Source organism: Macrotis lagotis, unplaced genomic scaffold (assembly GCF_037893015.1).
Source record: "Macrotis lagotis isolate mMagLag1 unplaced genomic scaffold, bilby.v1.9.chrom.fasta BILBYCTG006, whole genome shotgun sequence".
Taxonomy (NCBI): domain Eukaryota; kingdom Metazoa; phylum Chordata; class Mammalia; order Peramelemorphia; family Peramelidae; genus Macrotis; species Macrotis lagotis.
The window spans coordinates 644066-666623 of record NW_027421913.1 but is presented as its reverse complement, the minus strand read 5'-3'; the positions used below and the strand labels follow the sequence as shown (position 1 = coordinate 666623).

Sequence of the window (22558 nt, the reverse complement as noted above, 5' to 3'; positions counted from 1 at the left end):
ATCTAAGGGGTTTCTTGCTGATGGTGTGGGGGACCAGGCCAGGTTCTAATTCCCCCTTTTACCATCATCGTTCCATTCCTCACACCAAGTGATGCTACAGATAGGAGAGGGACTAAGTATTTCTGGTTTTCCTGGCTGTACAAGAGCCTAGCACAGTGACAGGTACAAGCTGGGAAGCCAGTGCAGGCTGATAGTCTCACTGGATACAGGGTGTGGAAACTCATGGTCAAAGATGGACCTTACCTGAAATTGTGGAAGCAGGTGAGGAGACTGGCACAGGAGGCAAGTGGGCAAGATGTATTCCAGTGTACTTTAACCTCACTGCCTCCACCTCCCCACCCCCACAACCCCAAACCTCCCTGACAATTCTGATCTCCCTACCCTGCATGCCCACACCTCCATCATACCTCCCCCAAGCAACTCCTCCAGCACCTTCAGGCTGACCAATACAAAGGAAGGCTTTCCCCAGCTCTAGCATTCTGAATCCTGATGTTCTCAGCCTCTACCTGCCACCTTACCTCTGATCTTGCTCTTCCACATTCCAAAGGAGTCATTCACATGGACCATGAGACCACACTGCAGCTGTAACACAGGGAACAAGTAAGGCCCCCTCCTCACATCTCCCCTCCCAAAGGAACCACAAAGTCTTCCCTAAATTGCTGACAATGAATTCAAGGAAAGAATAGAATCCAGTAACTATTCCCCATTACCTTCACTTGTAAGGGGTCCTTGCAAAAGGGTGTGCATGGGGTAGAGGCATCATTGCCCCTTTTTCAGTATTCATATCAGGGGGTCCATGCTCACCTACCAGCTGTCCTGTAGGCTTCCCCAATTCTCCTGTCCCCTACTGTAGGAACATGACACTGAGGGTCCAGATGCTGAACTGCTTCAACCTCAGCTCTTCCATTTCTTCTCTTAACTTTCTTGTTCAGTTACTCAGCAGTGTCAGACACTTCCTGAACTTGTGGACAATAACTCCTCCTCCTGGAGGCAACCAGCAGCCCCAGAGATTTCTTTTTCCCCTTTTTAGAGGGTCTATAAAAGTTAAAGAATGAATTAAAATATTTTTGTCTCTGGGACCTGCCTGCCATCCCCCAAAGGATTAGTGCCCTAAACAGCCAGGCTGGCAGGACAGATTCAAGGGAGAGCAGTGTCCCCAACAAGGCAGCTCCTTGCTCAGTACAGGGCTTGCTGGACAGCAACAAGCTCCAGGCTCACTCAGAACAGCCATTAGCAGGGAGTTCATGGCTAGCAAAACCAGGGCAGATGACCCATTCAACTTTCTGTAAGAGTTCACGAATGACCTGGTTTAGTTAAAAGAGAAACTGATATTCTCCTAACCAACTACACACTGGTAGAATCCTTATAAGATGAAGTGGAGGGCAGACCTTGGGGATGACAATGGTCCTTAAATCATGGATACCATAGACAAAGTCTGGTAAAATATGCTGTAACTCTGCTGTCTTTCTCTTTACAGTTCTTTCCTTGACGAATTTGCATCTTTTGGCATTTTGTAAAGATAAAATGGAAAGAAGACAAAGACAAGTTCATGGGCTCTTTCTGACTGATTTCTAATTGTCTAAAAATGCTTTAATAGGGTTTAAAAACATTTACAAATTGAATCCCCTATTTTACATAGAAATCTAAGCTAACTTTGGTTTTGTGTGTGTGTTTGTTTTTGTCTCTGTTTTTAAATAATTCATTAAACTGAATTGTGGTGTTGATGTTGCTTCCATCTCTTTGTAATCCCATGGACCACAGTTCAGGGAATTTACTTGAGAAAGATACCGAAATGGTTTTCTATTTCCTTCTCCAGTGAACTGAGGCAGAAGGAAGTTAAATGACAATTTTCATTCAAGGTCAAACAACTAGGAATGGTCTGAGGATGGATTTGGATTCAGGTCTTCCTGACCCCAGGCATAGTGTTTTCTCCACTGAACCGTTCAACTGTCTTTCAACTAATTGGCTCATCCTTTTTGCTCTGGCATCATAAACAATGGATTCCATGGATTTTGAGTTAGTCAGGTGCAATGTCAGATAGAGGTAGGTCCCAATGAGTGAGGATGATCTAGAGAGGAGGCTGGAGGCCATTGTTAGTTGAATTCTGGACACTGCCAAGCCATGAAGTCAGGGCTGCAGGCCTCCAGGCTCTGCAAGCACCTGTAGACCAGTGTCTTCTAGAAGCCTGAGGCCCTTAAGATGGAATCCATATCTTAAAATCATGGCTCCAAGTTATTTCAGGCAAATTACCTTGGATAAAAATGGATAACCGTGTGCTGTGCTGCTCCGGGGTCGATTTAGGGTTGTAGAAACTTGACCGTCCTGGCACCTACTGGCCCCACTTACTGTCCCACCCAGGGATTCGTGCCCTTTCAGCTGGACTGGCTTTTTCCCTGACCTCTACATGACAGTTGGTGGGGACAGCTGGACCCTGCTCTATTTCCTTGAATGAAGAGTGAGGACTGCTAGGAAAGCAGGACTTGTGTTCTGGGGTTGTGGGTCTACTGCCAGTCCCACAGGTTTTTACTCTATGCTTGTTGGCAGGTAGGCAGGATGTGATGATGACGGTGGTGGTGAGGAATGTGGACACCATCTCTCATCATGTCTGTCCTTAATGAAAGCTTTGGTAGGATGACCTGGAAGTTGCATGAGAATATCAATGTCTCTGTCTCTCTCTCTCTCTCTGTCTTTCTGTCTCCCTCTTTCTCTCTTCTCTTCTCCCATCTATTCTTACCAGGGATATACATAGAGAAATTGCTTCATTCATTCAAAGGATCAAGTTAATTTCTCTAGGAACCCTTTCTCTTTTTCAGATAGAACCCACTTTAGGCCTTACCCAGGTCCCTGTCCCAGAACAGAAGCTCACATTTCAGGATGGAGGAAATGGCGGCCTCTTAGGTCATGCTACTAAACTGGTTCCACTATTATTTCTTGTCCTTATTTTAGGCACAAGGGGACTCTAGGGAACCTATTTTATAAAATAATTTGAAGGTTGACCCGCTGATTCTGGAGACCCCTTTCCAAATGTTCCACCTAGATGGCAGAATGTCTTCTGGTTCTGTTGCCAGATCCTGGAACCTGTTGCTGGAGCCGGAGCCAGAGCCGGAGTGTTCCCTGGAGCCTGAGCCTCGGAGTCCAGCTCCAGGATCGCTTTAAATTTGGGGGCATTCTGGAGACAATTGATTAGAGTTCGAGCCAAGCCCAGCTGGCATTTTAGTCGAACCATGGAAGAACCTGTTTGTGATCTCCTCTCAGCCCTAGATGAAAGTTTGCAACAAACCAAAGGAGGATTAGCCAACCCAGGAGATCACTCCCGAAGTATGACTTGCCCACCAAAAAGCCCCACAAGTAAAAGGAAGAGGAGAATATGGTGATCAGATAATGCTCATCCTCCTTGGGAGACAGGCCCCTGTTTAAGTGATGGTTCTGATTCTACTTTAGAGGAATTGGGCAAGGAGTTTGGAGAGAGCCAGAAGAAGAAGATGCAGTGGATGAAGAAGAAGAAGAGGGAAAAGAAAGATCACAGTGACTCTGATGACTACATGTTCATAGAAAAACGGAGATCATCATTCAGGCTAGATAGTATTACAGGTCAACTCTCTGGCATGAATCACAGCTTGCTGTAGATAATTTAGCTAAAAGAGCTCATCATAGAAGAAGAAAGGTAAACTGCATGGAAGTAGATCCACCACTGGAAATATCTAACCCACTGACACTGACTCAACAACCTGAAGATGGAGAACAAGAAATGGGCCTTGACTAGAGATCTTACCTACACCAGGAGTTCAGTAACAACAAACTGAAAAGAAAATTAAATGTCTCTAGACCAAGACTGAAAATCCAAGATGGTACAATTGTTTGCAAAAGGGAAGACTTGGTTCCAGTCAATCAGGATACCATGGAATATGAGGAACAAAAAGGTTAAGATGACATCTTGAGTGACGGTGACCTGAGCAGCCTCAGCAGCACTGATGATGGTTTGTTTACCAGGGTTGAGGGAAGACAAGGTGATGATGAGCAGACTTACTGGTTCTATAAAACCAAGTCAGGTGGGGCATATAGCAACACAGGAGCCATCCCTGGGGGGGGGGCAGTCAGAAGAGTCTATGGAACTAGGAGAAGAATTACTGGATGCTGTCTTTCAAAGTATGTCAAGTGGCTCTTTTGCTCTCATGCCACCTTCAGACAAAAGAGGTTTCCACGATAGACTCAGACATCTCAATGGAATGCCTTCAAAGAGTATCACAAAGTCTGCAGGAATTTCTTCTACAATGGTTGCTATGGCTGGCCCAGTAAGTAACAAGAGAATGGGTCCCTTTTCTCCCCAATCCCCTCACCATGATCATTAGTTTAGCCCTGGGACCAGGACAGAGCCTAGCCAGGTTCTGATCCTGAGCAATAACCAATCAGAATGAGGGAACAAGAATTCTGTGAAAACTGTAAGCAGAAGATAACAGTAGTTTACCAGTCAATAAGCCAAGAATTATTCCTTGGTCCACCTTAAATGGAAGAAAATGAAAGAGATCGTGCTTCCATGTGGAGAGAAAAAAGGCATAAGAGCAGGAGAAAACTTGACTAGAAAAGATATATCCTCTAGAAGTATATATAGTATCTAAGACTGTGTGTGTCTATGTAAGTATGTATATTGGCATATGCTTCTCTGCTTCTGCTTTCTTCACAATAGTGTTTTATTTGAAGCCATATGTGTTTCTATTTCTTCTTTTTACCCTTTTCAATACCATAATAATATGAGGCTGACTTCCTTTTACCATGCAGCAGTCCAGTCATCTGACTGGCATTCACACTTCCTTCTCCTTTCCATCCTTGTTTCTGAATCGATCACATGCATCACTTGAGCCACGACTCTCCTCACCATAAGCCTGGCCCTTGCACTCTTTTATGGCCCTTCATCGATTGTCTACTCCTTAAGGGAAGTAACTGTCTTGTTTCTTGTATTTGTGGCTCTGGCACATAGCCTGCTAGCACATAATAAGTACTCAATAAAGGGTTTTCCACTCAGAACAGATTGCTCAATCATTCCTCCACCATTTCAAATATAAATTCTTTCCAGTTGTTCATTAGCAAAGATAAGCAATTAAAATAGTATTGCACAGATAGACCTTTATATGTTTGCCCAATTCTTTGATAATGGGATCTTAGGTTAAAGGATAGAATCAGTTTTCTAACTCTTACTGAGTGCCCTCTAAAAAGATGCCAACTTTATTCACCTTTATAAATCTACTCTCAAAGTAAGCAAATAAATCATGACATAAAAGAATTGGAAAACAGTCATTTTCCATTTGGAGATACAGATAGCAATTTTTTCTTAATCCAAGCAAGAGATAGAGACAATTATAAAAGCAAGGAAAACATTTTATGTCTCATATTTCTGATAAAGATTTGATACGCAAGGTAGCTAACCAACTAACAGAAGTGTAGAACAGAAAGCCATTTTCTCAGTGCATCAGTGGTCAAAAATATGAATAAGTCTCAAAGGAACTGCAAAATATTAACAACCACATGAAAAAATTCTTCCAAATCACAAATAAGAGAAATGCAAGTAAAACAAATCTGAGATTTTACCCGATACCTAACAAATTGTCAAAGATGATTAAAAAATGAGACTAGCTGGGAAACTGGAAAATGGTTTAATGAAATTGGATTCTATGAATGTGATATAAAATTATTTTCCTCTAAAAAACATAAGTATGATGAACATAGAGAAAAATTTATAAACCATTACAGCTTCCAAGCTCTCCATTCCCCCCTTAGCTGTTTTATTGTCACTCCCTCCCACACCCCAACCCCACTTTCTCTTGCCTCCCTTTTATCTCCTTTTTGGATAGTATCCTTCATTCTTTTGGTTTCAATTATCATCTTTTCAAGAATTATTTCCAAATCTTTATCACTTTTTCCTTTTAGGAAAAAAATACTATTCACAGTTATGCCCTGTATGACCTGCAAGCACCTGAAAAGTCAAAATGTTCCAATCTATTTTATCGTTCCATCAAAACATTCTTTGCTTTTCAGTTCACTAGTTGTCAGGGGTACCCTACCCCTCTACAAGATTTTGGTCACAACCATTTTGTCATTATGTTTGTAAATATTATTTATGATGTTGATAAGGTAAAATATTAATATGCACCATTAGTAGATTGCCATAGGCTATTTTGGTCTCTATAAAAGCAACACAGTGTAGAATCATTGCCAATCTCTGTTGTTAATGGGTGTTTCCTTACTCAGAGTTCCTTTCACCAAAGACATCACAGGCCTTTATTTGTGTTTGTGTGTGTGTGTCTATGTGAGTGTATATGAAATGGTCTTGTCACTGCTTGAAATGATATTTTTCTTTTCATGAATTCTTCAGTGGCAATATAGAAAAATACAGATTATTTAGGTGATATTACATATTCTATTTTATATCTTTATCATTCCCCTGTTTTTTGGGGGGGAGGCTGGTCAGCACTTTTTGGATTTTCTTGCAACACATATTATCCTCTGCAAAGGTAAGTGATACTAGTGATGATTCAATCTGAGTGATCATTCTTTTACTGTTTCTATCATACCATAAATAGCATTTCTATAATTATTTCAAATAGAATGAAAAGTGGACAATCTCCTTTTGTAGTTTGTTAAAGTTAGAATGTTTGATATGCTTATTCATTGCAAAAAATGTTGACTGTTGGTTTCAAAATTTCTATCCCTTTGCTTTTTTAATTCTTTATCATGAATGATTGTATTTTTATTTAACGTAGACAAAGAAACACGATTGAATTTGAGAGCCAAATCTCTCTATAAATGTAATACCACATTTGTTTTTAATCTCTCTTTGTAGGTTTATGTCTCTTACATTAAAATGCCATGTGACTTTTAAAAACAATAGATTCTACCATTTGATCAAAGGGAAAGGCAGGGACATCAGAAGATCCAGGGATTTGACAGACCCTCTATGGGGGCTGGTCACCATAGACCACAGGGTGGTTAGGAGGACAGTAAGGACCTAGTGATGTGAGGAGAGAAGATCTGACTCTCCAATGGCATCCCAGAATGTTGTAGGGTCAGGCCAATTGTTGGGTGATTGACTGAGGGAGATATAAAGAGGAAGGCAGCCTAGGCCAGGCTCACTCCCAGCCTGGACTCCAATAGGAGCAGATATCAAAGTTTTCAACTGTTCTCTCATGACTATAATCCCAGCATCATCTACATTCCTGGAAAGTCCCTGGGAATAGAGAGCTCTCTTCAGAGCAAGTCTGGTCATTGTCCAGCTCAGGTATGAATCGTCCCCCTGCCTCTGCGTAGCCTCTTCTTGGTAATATTAGAGCCAGGTTCCTTGTTCAGCCATTCACTTTCTCCCTTTCCTTGTAGTCCGGAGTCAAGTCAGCCTATGAGGAAGGCTGCCACAGAACCAGAAGTAGAGCAAATGAAATCAGTGTTAAAGGGACCATTGCCTGGAGGAGAGGGTCAGAGAACCATCGTAAGTTCCTGCCTAGTACAAGTAGTGGCAAAGAGGATCCAGGGAGGAGAAAAAAGGCCTGGTTCAGAGATTTCTGGGAGCTGTCATAGGAGTGTGGTGAGCTGCCCCTGGGGGCCAGGTGGAACTAGCCAATGGCCCAAATAACCATCAGGTTCCTTGGCCTTTCTTTCAGTAATGTTCTTCCTCCAGATGATCCTCATCTGATGATGACCAAATAAAAATGACTTTCCAGTGTTTCTGCCTTTGTGTTTGTGTGTGTGTGTGTGTGTGTGTGTGTGTGTGTGTATTTGTGTGTGTGTCTTTACTGAATGAATGAAGGAATAACTAAAGGGGGTCAATAGGAGGAGTCCTGGGCCAGGCCATAGGGTGGCAGAAGTCACTGTTCTGGCCCCAAAGAATCAGAAATTCTCACTGAGAATAAGTAGGGGCAATGACAGCTACAGTTCCAGGGTAGCTCCTGGGGTCCGAAGGAGAGGCCTCTTCTACTGTCAAGTGTCATCTCTCTTGGTAAAATATACCCAGGGCAGAGGGGGGTCCATATCACACGGTTAGACTTTGAGTCTAAAACCTTCCTTCTCTGGGTCTTCAGTAGCTGTTTGGAGCCAGGCTGCTTCTCCACCTCTCCCACAAATCCCCTCGCCCACCACTACCTCCCAGGGAGTCTGTGCTAAGCTTGGATTGGATTGATGTTTTTTGAGTCCATCTGCAGAGTTGGGATTCACACCCCTTATGGAGGAAGCAAGCCCCTCTTAGTCCAATCTGTCCAGTCTGGGTCCAATTTAGGTTTTTTCCTTGAGATGATGGAGGAAAGCCCCAAGGATTCTTTTCTTTTGCCCTTCCATTTTGTCTTTCATTTCTCCCTTTTTCTTTTTTTTTCCATTATCTTTCTCCTCCTTTATTATCTTTTAGTCCCCTTGCTAATGTTCTTCTGTCTTTCCAAACTCCCTTTTTTCTTTTTTTATATACCCATATACCATACAGAAAGTAGTAGCACTTGAGGAAATAGAGATTACAAGAGTTTCTGCCCTTGAGATTCAACTCTCTATCCCTCTTCTGGAAGTGATCATCAGGGACACAAGTGTGGTTAGGAGCCAGGCTGAGACCCCCTTCAGTGAGGAGGAATGTTCTACCTAGAGTTTCTAGAGCTTTTCCTGACCCTTCTGCAATAACTTCCTCATGTATATATGCCTTCATTTAAAGGGGGGTGCAGATGGGGGTGTCCCTCCAGGATCCTGGTTTTTCTCCTCTTGAATTCATTCCATCAGGTATTCTGGGAAGGTTTTGCTGTTGTACTTGTGGGTTGGGAAAGACATAGGAATAGATCATCCTGTACCTCCTAAGAGCACTTGAGGAGTAGCCCAGGCTTCCAATACGACTAGCCTCCAGCGCCATCTCTAGATCTCCCTCAGTCATTGTGACCTGCCCCCTAGCTAGCATCTCACCTGGATGGCCAAAAATCCATGAAATGTGTGCTTGGTCATGCTAGAGCATAAGGGTGAGGCTAAAATAAAAGGCAAGTTATTCAGTGTAAAGCAGGTGATGAAGAGAACACAAGGCTGCACTCATGAAGACCTGAGTTCACATCCATCCTCAGACACTTTCTAGCTTTCTGACCTGAGCAGCATTCAATTATTTTTACCCCAATCCACAGTGTCAGAAATTGCAACATTTTCTCTATTAGTTTATTGAATGACATGCCAAAAACAACTACCTTTGGTTTATTTTATGTAAAACAATTGACTTGTTTTTGAAATGTTTTTTAAACTTTTTCATATGGAACAGAAAGTATCCAAGAAATTTTTTGTCTCTATTCCCAAAATGGCAACAGAAAGAAAATTTGTTAAAGAGCTGGAAAGTGAAATATAAGGGAGTTGAATTGAAGTCTACTTTGCCAGATGTTGTCCATAGTAGCCATGAGCACAAGACCCTTGGCAGCCTCAGGTCAGTCTTCAACAGCTCCTGTAATGATTTCTCCAGTTGGTAGTTATGTGGCTAAGAAGGCTTTCCCTTGTAATCAAGCCAAGTCTTTCATCTGCTTTTGCAGGAAGATTTACAGATCATCTGCCCACAAACAGAATTCCCCTCTCTACCCCTTTCATAAATGGGTCATGAATACTTAGTCCTGAGTGATTACTATGTTTTTTTATTAAGATATTTTTATAAAATGGCACACCTCCCTCTTGGTGGGAGAGGGGCGGGGAAATCCCAGGTGTAAGATCTTTTATGCACTTGGAAAGGCTTTGTTCAGGCCCCCTCATGCCACTCATAGGCTGGGGTCCCAATCTCAATTTGATACGTGGCTTCCTATACACCCCCCCACCCTGCTCATTACACTAATGAGCAAGATCAGCTACATCTCCTTGAGCATGCCCAAAGGAGAAGGCCAAGACTAGACTGACTTACTAGGGGCAATGGCCATCCTTGTTGGACTCGCTCATCTCATCAGTGCAACAACCAGGGACAATTTGGGGCTGTCTGCCATGGAGAATTCCATCTGTATCCAGAGAAAGAGCCATGGCATTGACCAAAGACCACAGCATATTGCCCTAAATTTAAAAAAGTGATCTTATTAGGGAATTTGGCTAGCTCTTATACTCTGTTTTTCTTCCTTAAGGATCTGATTTCTCTCTCATCACATGGAAACAGTGTAAGGACTGGCAGACTGCCTTCTGTGGGGGGAGGGGCGAGGGAAGTGACATTGGGGGAAGAATTGTAAAGCTCAAGATAAAGAAAATCTTTCTAAAGAAAAGAAAGACTAGGCTGACTCAGAAACAGGTGGTGTAAGCTCATCAGTTTTTGGTGAGATGGAGGTTAAATCTTTTACTTCAGCATCTGCCCACAGACTATAATATAGGCAGACCCTAGTCTTTGTAATGTAGACTACCAATTCTCCCTTCACATTCTTGTGGAATGCAAACCCCCACATATTCTTCACAGACCCCCCCAGTCCAAGATGTTACACTTTTTTTCTCACTGTCAGGTGATCTCAGAACCTTTTAGATGATTTGTGAGGGGAGAGGGGTCACCCAATGACTGAGGGAAAGCTCCAGGGACTGGTGGCTAGGCTTCTTCATAACCTGGACGCTGATAAGTCCAGAAACCAAGTCAGCCACTCTTTGGCCTCTGCAAGCCCCCCCAGGACTGTCCTCTTGAAGAAGAATAACTTGAGATGTCATGGCTCCTACCAAGTGCTGACTGAGGTCTGAGGCCTTTAGAACGATTATCTCATTTCATCTTCACAAGAGCCCAAGGAAGAAGGTGCTATTTTAATTCCCAATTTACAGCGGAGGGAAGTGAAGGTGAATGACTTGTTCAGGGTCACACATCTGGTAAGTTTCTGACACTTGAATTAAAATCAACCTTGCAGAGCTCCAGGACCAGTACTCTGTCTACGGCATCAAGGACTGTCATAGGCTGTGGACCATGGTCATTTGAATTCCTCAGAGATTCTCCTAAACCATAGGTTATTTTTGTTGCAAGGATTTGCACCAGAAACCAGTGATATCTGGGATGTTTGAATGGATAGCATCCATTGTTGCTTAGGGAGCATGTCACAATGCCAAAGGGACACTAGGAGAGTGGATCTTAGGGACAGCTTCCCCATTGGACACTCAGGGATCCAAGATGTCCCGGATCACACATCCTGGGTGGACAGTGAGCACCTTCTGCTTTGTTCTAGGTGACAGAATAGGACGAGGATTCTTTTGGGGGCTTGTTCCCCAGTTCAGAGGAGTGGCAATAGGAGTAGAGAAGGTCACAGAAACTTTCTCTAGGGGTTGAGTGTCCACTAGACTCTAGAAATAATGGCTCTTATTTCCAGGTTTTCTGGAACATCCACAGAATGGTCACATTAAAGAGGAATATAACAAAAAGAGTTCCCACTATGTAGGCAATACCAGGAGGCAACCCAAAAGCCCCAGTCTCCATGTTCCTGTCTATGGCCTGGCAGATGCTGGGGAGAGGGGGACCCAAGGTATTTCTTGCTGATGGTGATACAGGGCTGTAGGTAACCAGTCCAGGTTCCTTCATATCCCCCCAGGCCGATTTATATTTAATCATCATTTCTCTTTTCCTCACATCAAGTGACGCAATCCCAGAGGATAGGGACCAAGTGTTTCTAGTTTTCCTGGCTTCACCGGAGCCTAGCACAGCAACTGGCACAACCTGGGAGCCCAGTGCAGGCTGATGGTCTCATTGGTTGCAGGACTTGGGACCTCATGGTCACAGATGGCCCATATCTAGAAGTGAGGAAGCAGGTAAGTAGATTGGCAGACTCCTTGTTTTCTGGAAGATCAGAAGTCCAAAGAAGTCACAATTACAATTCTCTCAATCTGCCCTCCCTCATGGCACCCAAGCATCACCACATACTACAGAAGTGTTTAATGTGAGTTGGGCTGCATGATGTTGATGAAGCTACAGACTCATTCAGGGACTTCATGTTCCTGCTCAGGCACCGCCTACATGGTGCTAGATGACTGCCCACGTGTCCCTGCATATTAGCACCTCCCTCACACCTGAGGCAGCCTTTCATACCATTTTGGTTAGACTAATTTTTCACTCCAGAATTTATAATTTATCACCCCCTCCATACCCTCCCAAGAAAGTGACAAGTTCCTGGTTATCTGGGCCACCTTATTACGCATCTCAGAGACTAGCAGATCCTGAGAATCCAAGTCCTGCTGGGGTCCCACTGGTTGCAGGACAATGTACCTCATAATCAAAGATTGGCCTTGCCTGGATTTGTGGCTGCAGAGGAATAGAATTGCACAGGAGGCAGGCTGGCAAGATGTAGGCCCCTGTCCATTCTCCCTGACTCAGCTTCCCCCACCCTTACCATTCCAACCCTCCTTGCCCATTCTGCTCTCCTGTCCCTGCCTGCCCACACCTCCATGATACCTACTCCGGCAGCCTCCTCCAGAACTTTCAGGCTGACCAGTCCAAACAAGGCTTTCCCCAATGCCTGGAACCCCCACCCCTCTCTGCCATCTTACCTCTGTGCTTACTCTTTCACTTTCCATTCATACTTGGGCAGGTCCATGAGACCATTCTGCAGTTGCATCACAGTGAACAAGGAAGGCCCCCTCCCCACAGCTCTCTCTCAGGAAAACAACAACATCTACCTACAATTGCTGACAGACTGAATTGAAGAGGAGTGAAGTGTCCTGCCAAGAGGGTGTATATGGTATAGAGGCAAATGAAAAACCCAGCAATCATCAGGCAGAAGTACAAGGTCTGTTTTTCAGTACTTATGTCAGTGGCTCTTTGCCTACCTACCAGCTGTTCTGCAGGGTTCCCCAACCCCACTCACCCCTACTGTAGGGACAGTAAGCTGAGGGTCCCCATCCTGACCCTGCTTCAACCTCAGCCCTTCCCTTTCCTTTCTTACAGTTATTCTGTTGCCCTGTTGTGTCAGATTTTTAAAAATTCTTTTTTGCAAGACAATGAGGTTAAGTGGCTTACCAAAGGCCACACAGCTAGGTAATTTTTAAGTGTCTGAGGCTGGATGTGAACTCAGGCCCTCCTGACTCCAGGGCCGGAGCTCTAGCCTCTGCACCACATAGCTGCCACTTGTGTCAGACTCTTCTTGAGCTTGTGGACCAAACCTCCTCCTCCTCCTGAAGTCTATCAATAACCCCAGAGATTTCCTTTTCCTCTTCTACTAAAGGATCTATAAAATGCCAAGGATTAAAGGGACCATGTCCTGCCAGCAGAGACCACAGGCAGTCACTGTCTGCCCACCACGAGCCACTCCAGCAAAGGCAGGAAAGCTTGGACTCTGAATCCTGGAAGCTCAGAGACTAAAGAAGAGAGAACTAATTACATGGTGATGGAGGGGAAAGATGAACAGAATTGTGAATGTAAGGAAGAAAATTGGGTGGAAATGTACATTGACTACCACCGCTTCCTGAGATTGGCTAGGAGAGAATGAGGATTGTAACAGAAACAATTTGTAAGCTTAAAGGCTGCTCAAATTGGGTGGAGATCTCATTACCATTGATTCATTGTTTCATGTAAAATTTGTGTCCTGATCTCCTTAGGCTTTACCCTCTACCTAATTCCTGGTCCAGTAAAGAAAGGGAGTTCCCCTCTTGCCTCTCAGAGCCACAGCCTTCTCTACTAACCCGTGGCCCAGCCAGTGCTGCTTGGCTGTCCTTTTATCTCTCTCCCCCATCTCCAATTCGTTTTACATATTGTAACTCCTTTTTAACAAATTTTTGTTTCAAGTAAAGCCTAACAGAATGTTTTATGTGGGGCGGGGAAGAAAGCAAGAATGGGGGAAAAATTGTAAAACTCAAAATAAAATCTTTTTTTTTTAAAAAACTAAATAATTTTGTTTTATTTCCCCCCTCACTTTCCCAAGTCTGAAAAATGATTCCTCATAGAAAGAGCTGAACAGAAGTAGCCAGCACAGAGGGCAAAAGACCCTAGTACCCAAGGTCAACTGGCAGTGCTCATACTTCTAGAAGGATGGGCAGGACCTGGAATATGAAGTCAGGGAATGAGTCTGCTCTTTCCTCCATCCTCATCATCCTGCAGTCCAACCCCCTTATGTTCCCCAAACCCACCCTCCAACTCTACCAAAGCCTTCCCCCTGATACTCTGGGGGCTGATCGGCAGCTGTAAACACTGTGTTTTCTACTTGTGAAGTGAACTTTCCAATTCCTCAGGGAGGCGAATGGGATAGTAAGGAATTCCCCCCTTTACTACAATCTGCCTGGACTCAGTCCTCTTTAATGGACTTATGGAGGGAAATGTGAAAAAAAGTATCTAGGGAGACAGACCCAGAGGGTCTGTAAGATTAGAAAGTTTGGCAAAGAGTAGAAATCACAAAGGGAAAAGATCAACTGCCATAGTCTCTTCATCTCGCTGGTCCATCTTGAGAAGGTAAGACTTGGGAGAGTCACAGCAAGATCTAACAGGGAACTCAATATCATGGGTCTGCTTCAAACATTTTCATCCTTCAAATATCTTTTTCACTTCACTTTGACCAGTTTCTACAAAAATTCTCTTTCTCTGGCCTTTTTGTGTATTACATGAAAGGAAAACCCAAAGTCCTTGCATTCCTCTTGTAAAGGGTAAAAGACCCCCAAACAAACTTGTCCCCCTTTTCTAGAAATAATACAAAAGATAATAAAACTATATAAAACCCAATTTCTGGTTTGTGTTATGGAAAATTCCTTCAATAAACTTCCCATCGCGTCTATCAGAGTGACATCTCTCTAGTGATTTCTTGGAGCTGTGACAAGTCAGATCTAGTGTTATGTTGGATACGGTCAAAAATTGCTGAGATATATCTGGAGAGGAGACCAGTAATCAGGTTTGCAGACCTCTACCCTCTGAAAGCATCCCATGATCCTTTGGCCTTGGGATTCAGAGTCCTAGGGATAGCTTCTGTCTTTACACTAAGAGCTCCAGGTGGTATTTGATCCTTTTTGGTGAAAGACCCACCTCTAAAATCAAACTCAATGTTCCAAACCTCAAGAGAGGGGCTGTTTCCAGGGAGGAGTCTGTTTGGACTTGTGTGAAATCCCTCCCTTTTCTGATCCACTCCCTCAGCCTCCTCCTGTGCCTCACAGGTGACATGCTCTCCACAGGCCAGACCAGTGGCCATATCAAGAGTACATTGTGTTTCCTTCTTATTGCAACATGAGTTTAGTCCATCCTATCTTTGAGGTTGGTCAGGTGACATTGCCATCATCCAATCCTCATAGATAATTGCATTTCAGTGAATCCACTAGTTTTTTCAAATGTCTAGTTTCAAAACTCAAAAGATTCTGATGAATTTTTTCCAGGAAAATAAGCTTGGAATAAAATCTGGAGATTTTATCCTACATGCTATCTGCAACCCAACCTTAGGGGTCTCCATGATGCCTGGTGGGTGAAGGGCAGAAAGGTAATAGTCCTTGGTCTTTGTTCAAACTCCACAGTTCTATCTCTGGATACAGATGGTATTCTCCATTGAAGACAGACCCAAATTGTCCCTGATTGTTGCACTAATGGAATGAGCATGTCCATCAAGGTTGATCATTGCCCTTATGTTACTGTTAGGGTGTACAGAGTTTTTCTGGTTCTACTCATCTCACTCAGCATCAGTTCATGCAAATCCATCCAGGCTTCTCTGAATTCCCATCCCTCCTGGTTTCTAATAGAACAATAGTGTTCCATGACATACATATACTATAGTTTGCTAAGCCATTCCTCAATTGAAGGACATTTACTTGATTTCCAATTCTTTGGTGCCACAAACAGGGCTGCTATGAATATTTTTGTGCAAGCGATGATTTTAGCCTTTTTTCATCATCTCTTCGGGGTATAGACCCAGTAGTGGCATTGCTGGTTCAAAGGGTATGCTCATTTTTGTTGCCCTTTGGGTGTAGTTCCCAATTGCTCTCCAGAAAGGTTGGATGAGTTCACAGCTTGACCAACATTGTAATACTATGACTACACAATTTTGATCTATATCAAATAACTTGCTGGACAGTCCAGGCCCTCAAGGAACTCACAATCTCATGGAAAGGGAAGATTTTCAAAGATAATTTTCTAAAAAATCCATCATATTAAACAAAATTGATGACAACAACCACATATCACAAAGTCTCTATGAGCCACAGATTTTTACCACACATTCTCAAGCCTCTCAGCATGGATTAGCTTGGATTACTCTTCATTACATTGTAAGCCTAGTGACTTGGTCTTGGTTCTCACTGTTCTTACCTGCCTTCTAGAGTTGGACCAATGAGAATTTGACAAAAATGCATACAAATGCCTTCTAGTCATCCTGTTTTAATTAGATATAAACTTATTTATATTGAATTTGTCTCCCTGTGAGTATGTAAGCACATTGAAGGCAGAGCCAATGTGAATGTTATCTTTAAATCCCCAAATCTCACACAGGAACTTGACACGTAAGTGCTTCACAGATACTCAGTGATGTTCCTAAATTGAAATGGTATAAGAGTAGCATGCTAGGTATCAAGAGAACTAGGGTAGAAGAATGTCATAGAAAGCCAGCATCTAGAATAATGCCTGGATTTATATATGCTTATAGAACTGATTCAGCTTCTTCATTTTACAAATAAGTAAACTAAGGCACACAGAGAATGCCTGAACACAAATCACAATGTATGTATTGCAGCTAGAATTTAAATCCTTCCAACTCCAAATCAATGCCTTTGTCTCCATGCCATGATCCCTTTTTACCTTTTGGTCATACAATAAACCTGCTCTATAAAGAAGCTAAGAGTCTTTAGCACAGGTATGAGTTGAGATCTACATCAATGGAGGAAATTCTAACATTGGTGACATCACAAGTCCCTTAAAGAACTGAGCAATCTACTAAAGTAGAGGTTCTGTACCTGTTGGGGGTCCTGGACCCCTGGGGAGTCTGGTGAGAATAATGGAGCCCTTCTCAGCATCACGGTTATGTGGGTAAAATCTAATACTTGGGATTGTAAAGGAAGTCAATTGTACTAAAATGGAGCTATCAACCTATGTTTTAAAAGTCAAATTCACAGTCTCCAGGTTAAGCCTCCTCTCTAGCATGAGATACTAAACTGAGATTTCAGTTTCTTTTGCATTTTGTGATCAGGATTCTATAGCTATCGTTTAGTACATTTCTCTTACATAATACTGATTTGAGAAGAGATGGATTTTTTAATCCAGCAAATAACAAGCATCTAGATATGGGTCAATACTAATCAGTAGACCATTCCCAACCTTCCTTTGGTATCAGAGAGGACCATACCACCCAACCCAGTGATTGGGGGCACGACGTTCACAATTGTTTATTATAATGAGGGGGATTCTGTGCAAAGGATCCTACTCACTTGACTTTACAGAATCATTCTGATTGCATGGATGCATGATAGGAAACAGGCCGTAAAGGTTTTTTAATGTTCTTCTATGTGGCAGACACAGTGCCAAGTGCTGAGGATAAAGTTATTCCTTGCCCTTGAGGAGCTTACAGTCAAATAAGGAAAGACATTACCCAAAAGGATGCTGAAAGGGATGGGAGCAATGAAGGTAAGAGAAGCTACTGCCAGAGGTTCCTTGATATTCCTGGAGTAGGCTCCACCCTGCAGCCCTCTAATTTGAGGGGAGAGGTAACTGAGGATTCTGAGGAGGTAAGGAGTTTATCTGGAGGGAGGCATCTAAACAAGGGAACAGCTGATGACGAATGACTCATCATTCACATGAGCTTCCTATGCGATTTCTAAAAGGGCCATAGGCAGGAAATACCTACAGTTCCTCCTTTCTGATCATATGATATAAGGAGTTTGTTATAGAAGCTAAAGAATCCGCTTTGGAATATGGTACATCTCGGGGTAATGTGACTTTGGCCCAGCCTGACTCTGCAACTCCACACAAGTCATGGCACCTCTCCAAGAGCTAAACTGATCATGTATAAGGATATTACATACAATTTGATGATCGAAAACCTTAAGGAAAGTTTCCCTGCAGGGAGCTGCCTGTAGGGATATAATCACTGGTTTAAATCACTCCCATTTCCTTATTTTTGGGAACATTAAAAAAATGAAAAGATAAAGTTGGAAAAGTTATGGCAGAATGATTCGCTAGCATGTCCATGGTAGACGTTCTCTCTTCAATATTAGCACTGAACCTTTGCCGTGTATTAGAATATCGGTGGAGGATGTTGTTCTAGTTGGTGTTCACCTGTAAGATTAGGAGGTCAGATCGGATGACCTCCAAATCTTTCACTTTGACGTGTGAGGAGAAAGACTGTAAGAGAGGAAATAGTCTGTTGAAGAGCCTGGTTTTGAAGCTTTTCCTTTGTGGGCTCCCAAGGCCTATAGTCTTCCCACAATACTTTGCTGAAGTCTATGTAATTGGCAGAGGGACCCTAACAGTGGCTAGAAAGTGACATGGCTGTGCTCCGCGTTACTTTGGAAAACCTAATGCTGTGAATGGTTGAGGAGAACATGGACCTGCCTTCTGAAGGAATGCCAGAGGGGGCAGATCTGGAATGTGAGAATAAGGAGGGATTGCTCCCTTTACAGGAGGAGCAGGCGCACTTGGAGCCCACCTAGAGGCAACTGAAACCCTAAAGCTCATCAGTACAAGCAGTTTAGCAAAGCTCAGTGCTGCCTCTCAGGGCAGATTGTGATCACTTCTGGGGATGAGAGATCTCCTCCGAAGCCGAGAGGCTGAGTGCATGGCCCCCACTGCCAATGAGGATTAAGTATCCGAGGACGAATTTGAACTCAGGACCTGCAGACTCTGGGTCGGGGGCTGTATTCACTGCAGCGCCCCCTAACTGCCCCTTCATGGCCCTTAGTGAAATTCTCTTTGACTCATCAGATAACAAAATAGAGTAAGTTATTGACTCCGCCCCCAGCCCCGGCTCCGCCCCCGGAATCCCGGCCCAGCTTTTCCCCCCCAGAGCCTGAGTCACAGCTCGCCTCCCCTGTCCCAGCACCTGCTTGCACCCCGAGCACTACCCCTCCCCCCAAGCGCTTGCTTGCACGCCGAGCACCACCCCTTCCCCAAGCCCCTGTTTTCCCCCGAGCACCACCCCTAACCCAGAGCCCCGGCTCCACCCCCGCGGCCCTACTGGCTCCCTTGAGCCCCGACTCGCCCCTCGAGCCCCATCTCGCCCCGCCCCCCGAGCCGGGGCTCCCCTTGCCCTGTGGCTAGAAGCAATTGGAGCTTCTGAAACCTCCTTGGGGCCCAACTCCTGAGACAGGCTTCTTTGACCTCCTGAGTCAGTTTCAGAGCACCCACATGGATGACCAGGCTGTCCCCCGGAAGAGGGTCAGGTCTAGCAGCCGGGGCGAACCCCCCAAATCCCACCCTGGAGGAAAGAATATCTCAGTCATCCCTGATGGCTTCTGCTCAGACATAGGAGTTCTTTGACCTCATTGCCAGCTCCCAGAGGCACCGCGGGCAGCCTGTCAAGCCATCGGATCACCCATAACAACTTGGGCCACCTTTGTGGGGACGGGGAGGCTCAGGAGCCTTGAGATGAATTCTTCAACATACTAAGTAAGTGCCAGTCCTCCAGAATAGACGAGCAGTGCTGTGCCCCACACAGTGCCCCATGGTCCAATCATGGCAGATGAAGATTTCTTCAGCTTCATCCAGAGGGGACAAGCAAAGCAGATGGACAAATAGTGAATGGATCTGACCTCAGGCTAGGAGGATGAGGAAGCAACAGCCAACATGCTGTCTGGTGCCATACAATAATGCCAACTCAGTGTCATCTAAGGCCCCTCCCCTGAAGGGCACCCCCAGACAGGTGCAGCTGGAACACACTTAGGCATCCCTGAAGCCTCACCTAGTATCTGAGGAAAGAGACTTTCTTACCTTCTTCCACCTGTCTCCAGGCACTAGGGGAAACCATCAACCATGTGCAGATCCTCATGCCCCAGGATAGACCAAGAAACCCCAGTGAACATATGACTGAGTTTGATAAGGTCCTGTCTAGTCACTGGAATCCCAAATAGATGTGAACAGCTTGGGCTGTCTTACTGTTGTCTCAGAGGTGATTCTCTGAGGTCAAGGGGAGATGTCTGGGGACATAGTACATGCCAGAATCTCAAAAGGGAGGGAATGGTCCTCACCTTCACCAGCCCAAGTGTGGTAAAGGATGGATCTCCTCCTGTGCAGATGGCCTCATCCCTTGCTCTTTTCCTGACCTGGTGCATGAGTATTAGTAAGAGGTACGCAGCAGCTGGGGGATGGAATGGGGGTGGCTACTTTTCTTGATGATGATAGTTGCAGGTAGCTTATGCATCCTGGTCTCCTTTGGGTAACTCTTCTTCTTGGTGCCCTAAGGAAACATTCTTGCCCCCGTCATTGCAACAGCCAGCCCAGTGTTCTAGGCCTCCTTTTTTGAGCTTTGTCGAGAACCTAGTGGAAGTAAATGGTTGACCAAAGGGAGCTCAGAAGGTGGACTTTTATCCAATGTGGCAGGGCTGGTTCCCATGGGGGGGGCACACTGGAACTTGTAAATCATCTTAAGTCCCTTGGGCTTCAAGGTTCCAGCAGGAGTAGAGAGAAGCTGGGAGGGTGGAGTCCTGCAGCTCTGACTCCTCAGGTGGTATCTGATCAGGCCCAAGTCAGGTTTGGCTTAGAGTCTCCATGGGGCTGGCTCACTGAAGCACAATGATGTCATTGGTCCAGGATGTCAGCTCCAGGGATGGGACTTTTAAAGTAATATTCACCAGAGATTTCTGCTGCTGTGAAATTTTTTGTTTGTTTCTTTGTCTAAAATGTTTTTTAACACAACCAGGAAGACCTCAATAAATTTTATTTTTTCCATTATTTTTTTATTGTTCAAAAAAACACCAGAAAATATTTTAGGAAAAGGAATGAAGCAAAAAGGAAAGGAAATAAATTTTAAAACCATGTATTACTAGATTTTATTTATGGTAAACACACTTTTGACATCATTTTCGTCTCAGTTCATGACCTCAACTCCTTCTTCTCAAGTCACTGGAGAAGATTTGTGAGGTGACACTTAAGCTCCACATCTTTCTGAACTTCGGAAAGTATAAGGTGCATGAGCTTTAGATTGTTCTCTAGACTGAGGTCATTCAGGTCAACTGCCCAGAAAGTATCCCCCTCTCCACATTCCCTTCTCACCCACCATCTGGCTCATGGAGTTTACATTAAAGAGGATGTCTTTTTCCATGGTGACCCCTTGCTGTACCAGACACTGTCTGTACAGTGGAGAAAATGGCCACCTCTTAGGCAACACTACCAGGTTTGGTCTCAGTTAAATGGTTCTTAAACTTGGGGTGATGCTAACTGAGCCCCAGGGAATTTCTAGTGTTACTGTTGCTTTTAGATTATAGCCTCTGTTTGAAGAGAAACCCTAAGTATAGAGATTCAAGCATGTTCAGGGTCCTTCCTAGCTTCTTATTCCTGGGGATAGAAAGGGGGGATCATGATAGACCCCAGGGAGTCCAAGAGTAGGGCAGGAACCCAGTGAGATGGAGTGGACAGGAGAGACTGTGAAATTCTACTTGGTGATTTTTGGGAAGCTTGGTGTTTCTCTTATGGGCATGTTCCTATGTCCCACCTCTAGTTCACAAAGTGGCTATGTGGTCCTCAGTATTGTTCTCTCCCGTCTACTTTAATGTGCCAATGACTTTGAAAACATTTTGTGATCTCCATGGATGGGGAGGCAGAGGCTAGGGGCAGCACTGACCCTCCTCCATATTCAGCAGTAGAGCAGTGTTCTAAACGGAGTGGCAAAGATGATTCCAGACAATCTGCCTTCCTGATTCACTCTCTGCCTCTGTCTCTCTCCCCATTGCCTCCCTAAAAGTACCTGCGTAAAGAGGAGGTAGGACAGTTATTGCAGTGCAGAACAAGTACTTGCAGGGCAAACTGAGCTGGGAAGTCCTTCCTCAACTATCCCCGAGGACTCCAGGGCTGAACATCTTTGCAGCAATTTGGAGAGCAGAGGTGGATGGCTATGCCTAGCTCCTGCCCCTCTCATCAGGTGCAGAAGTAATAACTGTCTGGGGGACTCCACATATGAAGAGATACACTGAATCCTGTAAATTAACATGAAATGGAGACAACTCAGGATAAGACCAAGGACAGAGGACATTGGTGCTACTGGGACCACTCGAATAAGGGGCAGTTGTCCAAAAGATTCTGCCCCTCACTAGCTCCCAGCTTACACTGTGCTGATGACAACAGTGATTCACACTTGAGCCTCCCAGCCTTATATGTCCCCACTGCAGGTGACCCAGCAGGTCCAAAACTGGTCGCTGTAACTTAGGCAATGACATGGAACAACCTACAGCTCTGGGGTGATGACAGTGACCAGCAACTTCCCCAGCATTTCATTCTTAGGGCAGGGATCTCAGACAGAGTCTGGAGCCCTGGCCCTCAGACAGCCTTCAAGCACAGCTCAGACACTGTTCTAGAGCTCTTGAAATCATGACCTTCCCGGAGGAATTGGATAAAAAGTTTTCTCAAAGAAGGGTCAAAAAGGAGGCTTTCAGGGGTGGGGGGGGGGTGTAAAGGGAAATCAGGATAAATGGGCCTTCTTGTGAACTGTCACTTGACCATCTCTTCTTCCACAAGGACAGGAATGGAATGGGACCT

General features: G+C 44.4%; 1 pseudogene; it reads left to right on the top strand.

Annotated features, from left to right (window-relative positions):
- The first annotated feature begins 565 nt into the window (after window positions 1-565).
- Window positions 566-4454, top strand: LOC141504000 (G patch domain-containing protein 2 pseudogene; annotated as a pseudogene).
- Window positions 4455-22558: the final 18104 nt, after the last annotated feature.